Source organism: Eptesicus fuscus, chromosome 18 (genome assembly GCF_027574615.1).
Source record: "Eptesicus fuscus isolate TK198812 chromosome 18, DD_ASM_mEF_20220401, whole genome shotgun sequence".
NCBI classification, from domain to species: domain Eukaryota; kingdom Metazoa; phylum Chordata; class Mammalia; order Chiroptera; family Vespertilionidae; genus Eptesicus; species Eptesicus fuscus.
Genome location: NC_072490.1, coordinates 2,275,728 through 2,283,569, shown reverse-complemented (window position 1 = coordinate 2,283,569; position 7,842 = coordinate 2,275,728).

Below are 7,842 nucleotides of genomic sequence, written 5' to 3'. Positions count from 1 at the left end.
CCTTTCTGAGGGAGCCCCCTCTGGGCACCCACGGAGGCTGGGCCGCGCCGCCCGCCCGCTGTTCGACCTTGGGAACTTCCTCAGCCTCTCTGGTCTCGGGCCTCATCTCTAGCAGAATTCCCTCGATGCTGTTGCCTCAGAGGGTGGGGGTGTGACAGGTCCGGAGGGATAGGCCTGGCCCCAGAGTGGGGTGATGCGGGTACATGGGCCCTGTCTGGGTCTAGGAGGGTCCTCAGTCCAGTCAGGCCTGCACCCCGAGGGTCAGCCACCTGACCCGTGGCCCATGGCACCCACCACGCAGCCAGGCCCTAGGAGCACCTGGGACTCAGTTGTGGTTTCTGGGTCTTTTCTCTTGTGCGTGGCCCTTGCCTGGGCCTGTGCATACATGTCAGCTTGTGTGTGGAAGTGTCTACATGTGTGTGCTCTTATGTTTTTGTTCACACGTGCTAGATGTGTTCATGTCTGTACACATGTGTACGAGTGTCCATTTGTATATGAAGACATGCTTGTGTGCCCGTGTGCATGTGTATGAAAGTGTGTGCCCGTGTGTGCATGCTTGCGTGTTGTGTGTGTATGTGCAGGTCTGTGTGTTCGTGCATGCTCAGGTGTAGGTGTGTGTGTGTACGAATGCGGGTGTGGGTGTGTGCTTATGCATGTGTGCACATCTGTGTGTGTGGGCATGTGCACGGTTTATCTCTGCCCCCGGATCGCGCCCAGTGCCCACCTCCTGCACCTGCCTTTGCGGTTAGTGCCAGGGCTTGGCTGGGCAAGTGCTGACAGTGAGCAATGAACCCGCCTGGTTGTTAGGACCGGTGTTTTGCAAACTTTTCTGTCAGAAACAGCCTGAGTTATGGCTGAGCCGGAAAGTTTGATCATCTACCAACTGGCTCGCTGACAGTCTGCAAGGAAACACACGGGCTGCGTCCTTGTAATCCCGATATTTGCAAGTTGAATCGTATGTAGATGCTCTGGGAGGCTTGGACTCAGAAGCGTGGTGAGTTCTTCCTGAAGCAAAGCATCTTTGCAACAGCCCTTCCCCGTGGGGACCCGGAGGGGGGGCGGGTCCGGGCTCGCAGTGGGGACCCGGAGCGGGGGGCGGGTCGGGGCTGGCAGTGGGACCTTGCGGTGTGACCTTGGGCTGGCGGTTCTCCCTCTCCGAGTGGGCGCTGTCCTCTGCACACAGCGGAGGGAGACAGGCTCTGCTGCAGGTTTGGGCTCCTCAGGAGGCATCTGTGCAGTAGCTGCAGGCGATCTGGGGTGCAAAAGCTTCGCTTGATGATCCCCGCGTGTTCCTCTGTGGGGGGAGGGGGAGGGGTCTGGTGAAGACACTTCCTTTCAGGCCATTTTTGTCACTGGCCTTTAGGAGCCGGGCTGCCTGAGGGTCCTGTGCTGGGCGCTGGGCCTGGGCCCTGGGCTGAGGGGTTCTGATGCCTGAGGGGCCGGGTTTGCTTTCCTGCATTCTCACGTATTGGCGGTGCCCGGATAGGCCGGAGTCCTTGGCATTCGGGCAGCGGTTTCCGCAGAGGACGGAAGAGAAGGGCGTGGGAGCCCGAGGGCAGTGAGGGTGCCCGTGGGGCCGGGAGCGTGGGCAGGGCCGCCTCCTTGGGCACCGTGGGCCTTGCATGGTTCCTGACTTGGGAAGGACACATCCCAGCCACAGGTGGGACCCCGACACCTCCATTGTGAGACAGGGAAACAGGCCTGTGGTGGCGGAAAGGAGCCTTCAGGGGTTTTACTGCTGGCTGCACGCACTGGGGGGGTACGGGCCGGGGGGGGGGGCAGGACCCAGTCCCCGCGCTCAGTACAGGCTGCTCTAGGCGCCATCCTGCTCCGCACCCCTGCACTGGGCGCACATCTGGTTCCCGTTCCCGTAAACAAACACCTCCTACCCCGGGGTGTGGGAGAATCGGGGTGCGGGAGCATCGGGACCTCTCCTGCAAACCCCGCAGAGCCAGGAGCCCGTGCCGTGCGGCCCAGCTCCCGCCAGGCCCGCGTGCGGGTTCCCAGTCGCCAGGCTTCCGGGCGGCCTCGGGAAGGACAGCTGCGTCGCCGGGCGGGCGGGCGGGAGCGGGCCAGGGCCCCCGAGGCGGGGGGAGGCCGCTCCGCTGCGTGTCTCCAGGCTGACGTGGCATTTAAGCCTTAATCACCTCGCCCGCAGCCGCGTGCTCCCGGCGCCGCCTGGAACGCTGCGTTTGAGGCCTTAAAGGTCAGCCTGGTGCTGCCACCCGTTCCCGCCGACACGGCGCACCGCCCACCCCGGCCCGGCCCGCTCCGTCTGTCAGAAAAGAGGAAGGAGCTGCAGAACAGGCCTGTGCCGAGGGCGCCCACAGGTGGGGCCCCCTTCTCCGCTGCACTCAGGCCTTCCCGGTCCCCCACCCCCATGCTGCAGTGTCTCCCGTGGAGCGTGAGCTGGGACCTGGCACCCCAGAAGCCTGTCCTGGGCGGAGCCCTGCTCCTCAGCCCGGCACGCTGGTCTCCGGCCACTAGCCCTGGACATGGCCAGGCCCCGGCCAGGCTGACCACCTGCAGGTCCCAGCGGCGCTCTGGCCTCGGCCCTCCTGCCCTGCTCGCCGGGTCCCTGGCCCAGCCGGCCTCCTCTGGCGCCCTCCCCGCCGGCCTCTCCCACCTCGGCCCAGTTCGCAGGGCCTTCCCAGGAACTGGCATTGAGCCCACTGCTGCCCCTCGAAAGCGGCCTGAAGAGTGCGTTCGGCTGCAAGGAAAGGCGGCCGCTTCTGTGTGCACCTTGGTAACCTCAGGTGACCGTTGTGCACCCTCCAAAGGGAGCCCAGGGGTGGGCGTGTGGCGCTGTCACGAAGGGGACAGCCCGCGCCTGCACGCGCCTGGCCGCCGCACCGGTAGTGTCTGTCTGTCTGTCCTGCTGACACCCTCCGGGCAGCGAGATGACGGCCACAGCTCCAGGCATCACAGGCAGAGACGTTAGCATAAAAGAGGAGGTGTTTCCTCTGGGCTCCTCCGAAGGGGAACCTCACCCAGAAGCCGCTAGCCAACGTCCCCCATTGGCTAGCACGGGGTCACATGTCCACGCTAAGCCAATCACTGAAGGTGCGCTGTGATCGGCTCCGGCTAAGCAGGGTTTACCCTTGAGCTAAGGATGGGTCACCTTGGGGCTGGCGGTGGGAGGTTCTTGCAGACGTGGGTTTTGTGGGCAAGCATTGGGGGCAGTATCTGTACAGACAAGCCATCTGCACGTGGGGTGGGGCCGAGGAGGACGGCGGGTGGGAGGGGAAGGGAAGAGAGGTGTCCATGCTGGAGGGAACATTGGTGCCGGAAGTAGCTATTTTAACCACATCATCCATCCGTGAGCTGGACCCTCACATGTGCTGTCCAATGCGATTGGTCCATGTCATTCCCATTTCACAGACAGGAAAACTGAGGCAGCAGGGCTGCGTGATGCTGAACTCACACCGCTGGGGGGAGGGGGAGGCAGGATGCACACCCGGCACTGGGGTCCGAGCAGCCGCCACGGCCTCACACCGCCCTCCTGCAGCTCACCGCCTCCAAGCAGCCCCCGCTGCCACAGGCCCTCGGGTGCCTCCGCCCTTCCCGCTTTTCCGTTACACCTGTCCCTCCGCAAGGCTGCGTGCAGCAGGCTGAGGTCCGCAAAGGGTGGCATCATGGGGGCTGCTGGCTTTCTCACGGACCGGGGTGGGGGGGTGGGAGGGGGGGCACCTGGGCTCCCTGGAGACGCTGACTGAGGGGCTTGTCCGCTGACGACCTTCTTCCCACACCTCACTTAGCTGTGTGCCGGGCCGGCTCTGGGGAGCTCACGGGCTGGGGGCTCCTCGGTGAAGAAGAAAGGGAAGTGAGGCTGAGGAGGTGATCATGCCTGGCTGGTGCTCCCCGAGCATGGGGTGGGGGTGGGGCGGACTCCTCTCCAGCCCCATTTCTGACAGGCGCTCTCAGGGTCCCCCCGATTCCCGTGGTCCTGGGCCTCCACGCTCCGGGCAGAGGAGGCTCTGGGGAGAGGGTAAGCCACTGATGGGGGGCGAGGACAAGGGGCAGGGGCGGGGGGGAGCTCGCCCGGCTTGATCCAGCCCCGGTTCCCCAAGCCCCAGGCAGGTCCCCTCCCTCTCTTGCTGACCTGCCCCCAAGGCCGCTGCACCCCTGGCCAGTGCCTCCTGGCACCCAGATGCCTTGGGCTGCCCACAGCTCATGACGGGGGCCTCCCAGCCTGAGGCCCCGCAGCCCGAGTTCCCGGCACAGAGCGGATGGAGAGGGGAAGCGGGGCAATCCCGGGGCCATCCAGCCGGGGGATTGCGTGGAGCCAGCGCAGGGAAGTGTATTTCACAGGCGTGTCCAGACTGGTGCCATCGGGAGGCCGTTACTCCAAGATGGAAAAGGCGGGCACTTCACGGGGCCGGGTAGTGGGACCCGGAGCCCTGGGCTCTGTTGGCCTCCCTGTCCCCCTGCTGCCCACGAGAGAGCCTGGTCCAGGGGGCAGTGATGGAGGGGGCGGAGCGGGGTCACAGAGAGTCTCCTAGGTGACCTTGAGTCACGTTGTGCCTCCTTTTCCTAATCTTTAAAATGGGATCCTATTTCCCGTGTGAGGATGGAGCATCTGGTCATTCGGCCAACATTTTTGGAGCACCTACTGTGTGCCAGGCCCTGTACTCAAGAGATGGTGTTTTGGTGACAATATCTACCAAAAATTACCAGGAGGGTCTTATTGCTGGAGCCCCGGGACCGGCGGGGGCGAGGAGCGGGGAGCGTAATAACGTCACCCTCAGCCTCTGGTGTGTGCTGGGCTGAGGCTCAGAGCTCTCTGCTGCCCCAACCCGGGGTCAGAGCACAGTTACAAAGTCCAGGGGGCGAGGTGGGCTGCCTGGCCGGGGGGCTCTGCACAGGGCTGGTTGATGGGCCCCGGCTGGTGTCTGTGGAGCACATGAGCGAATGGAGACTGAGCTCCCACCTCCCTGGCAGGCTTCGCCCCTCCTCCCCTTTCCCCGCCCTGCTCTGCAGTGCCACCTGCACCTGTCAGCCCCCGAGGCTGTTCAGGCCCCTCATGTACCTCCCACCCCACAAGGCCCCCTGGACTCCCCTCCTCCCTTCACTCCTCGGTCCGGACCAGATCAGACGCCTGCTCTGCTGGAATTCTAAGCTCCCGAGGGCAGGCCCACATCTGCCCTGCTCACCAGGGGCCAGCCTGGAGCCCGGCTCATACCCCGGTGAGTGAGTGAATGAATGAATGAATGAATAATGAATGAATGAATGATTAATTAATGAGCCCTAGCTGGTTTGGCTCAGTGGATAGAGCGTCGGCCTGTGGACTGAAAGATCCTGGGTTCGATTCCAGTCAAGGGCACATGCCTGGGTTGCAGGTTCAATCCCCAGTGGGAGCCGTGCGGGAGGCAGCCAATCAGTGATTCTCTCTCATCATTGATGTTTCTATCTCTCTCTCCCTCTCCATTCCTCTCTGAATTAAATAAAATATATATTTTTTTAAATGAGTGATTAATGAATGAATGAATGGTGAATGAATGAATGATGAATGAATGAATGAATAATGAATGATTAATGATGAATGAATGAATGAATGATGAATGAATGAATGAATGAATGGTTAATGAATGATGAATGAATGAATGAATGATGAATGAATGAATGAATGAATGGTTAATGAATGATGAATGAATGAATGAATGGTGAATGAATGAATGATGAATGAATGAATGAATGGTTAATGAATGAATGAAGGAATGACGAAGGAGGTGGTAGGGAACGTGCAGGATCCGGGGACACCTGCAGTGCTTTGGCAATGGCAAGCCCTGCTGGGTGTGCCTGACTGCCTCCCCTCGAGCCGGCCCCGAGGGCTACCCAGGCTGGCCAGGCAGTGGCTCCCGTCGGCCGGGACTTCCTGGGGCAGCCCCTGGCTCCCCGTCCTCGCTGCAGCCGTGGGCCCCGCACAGCCCTCGGGGGGGTTGCACTGCTCAGGGCTCACCACCGAGCACAGGAGGAACCTGCAATCGCACGCGATTGGCATGTGGCCGGCTCCCTCTGAGACGCCGGCACCAGCGAGAAGCCAGTCTCAGGGGGAGGGGGCATTCTTTCCCTACCTGGTCCAGGTTCCGCGGGGGGTTTGGGGGGGCTCTTCCCCGCACTGCTGCGACATTCCCGCAGCAGCGTAGCTCCGGGGGGGCGGCGGGGGGGAAGGAAGGAGTTCCCGATTGCTCCCAGCTTGGCTTGCTTGGGGAGGCCGTGGGGATCCTGATGCGGGGCTGGGCCCCTTCTCAAACCTGGAAAAGCTCATAAGTGAGGGGTGGCCCTCACCTGCACCCTGTTTCCGAATTTGAGTCTTGGCTGTTGGATTCCACCTTGGAATGGGGAGACTTCATGGCCTAGGGCAGTGGTCGGCAAACTCGTTAGTCAACAGAGCCAAATATCAACAGCACAACGTTTGAAATTTCTTTGGAGAGCCACATTTTTTAAACTTCTTCTAATGCCACGTCTTCAATATAGACTCGCCCAGGCCGTGGTATTTTGTGGAAGAGCCACACTCAAGGGGCCAAAGAGCCGCATGTGGCTCGCAAGCCGCAGTTTGCCGACCACGGGCCCAGGGGACAGGGCTAGGGCTCCGGAGCCATGCTTGGTTGGGTTCAAGTCCTGGCTCAGTACAGACTGGCCGTGTGGCCGGGTGTGTGGCTTCCCCCCCGGACCTCAGAGTCCATCCGTGAAGGGGCCCCGATGGGTCTGCGCCTGGACCAGGTGGGGGGTGGCTTCAGGGGAAGCACATGCCGAGCGCACAGTAGGGGCTCTGCCTCACCAGTTCCCTTCCTTGTGCTCGGCCACCTGCTGGATCCGACCCCCTTTCCCAGGCCTGGCTCCCAGGCTCTCTCCCCGGCAGAGGGAGGTGGCAGGGCAGGTACCAACCGGGTGAGGCGGGGGGGGGGGGGGGGGGGGGGCTGTTTGAGTAAATCGAATTCCAGGTGTTTCTGGAAAACTCTTTTCTTGCCAGGCAGCAAGCTAAGCTCTGCCCGGAGCTTGGTGACAGACGAGGCCGCAGCCCCCGCCTAAGGCCAGGGTCAGCATAGTGGGGTGAGGACTGTGGGGTGAGGGGGTGGGAGAAACCCGGGAAGACGTCCTGGTGTGGGTGGCTTGTCAAGGTGGACCAAAGCTGGCCCTGCTGGGTGAGTTCTGGCCTTTGCTCCTCGCTACCTGGCTGTCCTCAGTGGCCGGCCAGCCTCCACGGGGGTGGGCAAGTGGGGGGTCTGCACTGAGGAGGGTCAGAGGATCCTGCATCCTGAAGGGGGGTCTCTGTGCTCCTCGAGGCAGGAGGCTGTGTTGAGGATACACACAGAGGACGGCTATTTGTGGCTCAGCGAGGATTTGACTCACGCTGGGGGCTGGGGAGGCTGTGCAGGGGGGGCGACGGGGACGTGTGAATGACAGAATCTGGCCAGAGCGGGGGTGACACGTGCCCAGGGCTGTCTCGCCCCCCCCCCCCCCCCCGCCAGTCGGGGTCCAGCTGCAGGAGCTCCTGGGTCCTCCCTGACGCAACCTGGTGACCCTCACCGGTGCCTCCACCCTACAGGGCCGCCCCGGGGACCAGGCGTGGGCGGGGCTCCATCACAGCCCCTGGCGGGCACCCGGGGCCTGTGTCCAGGTAGCCACGTCCCGAGAGCCAGCCTGGCGGAGCCTCTGTGTTCCATGGGCCTGGGCAGGGGTTACGTTTCCACTGTGTCCGACTACCTGGAAAATGGGGGGAGAGAAGGCGGCGCTGCAGACCCCCAAAGGCCCCACGTGTCTGCAGGAGGCTAGGGCAGGAGGCTCGGCCGGGGAGCAGACCGGGGAGCCTCTCAGGGCGGCTGGCGGATACCCCGCGTC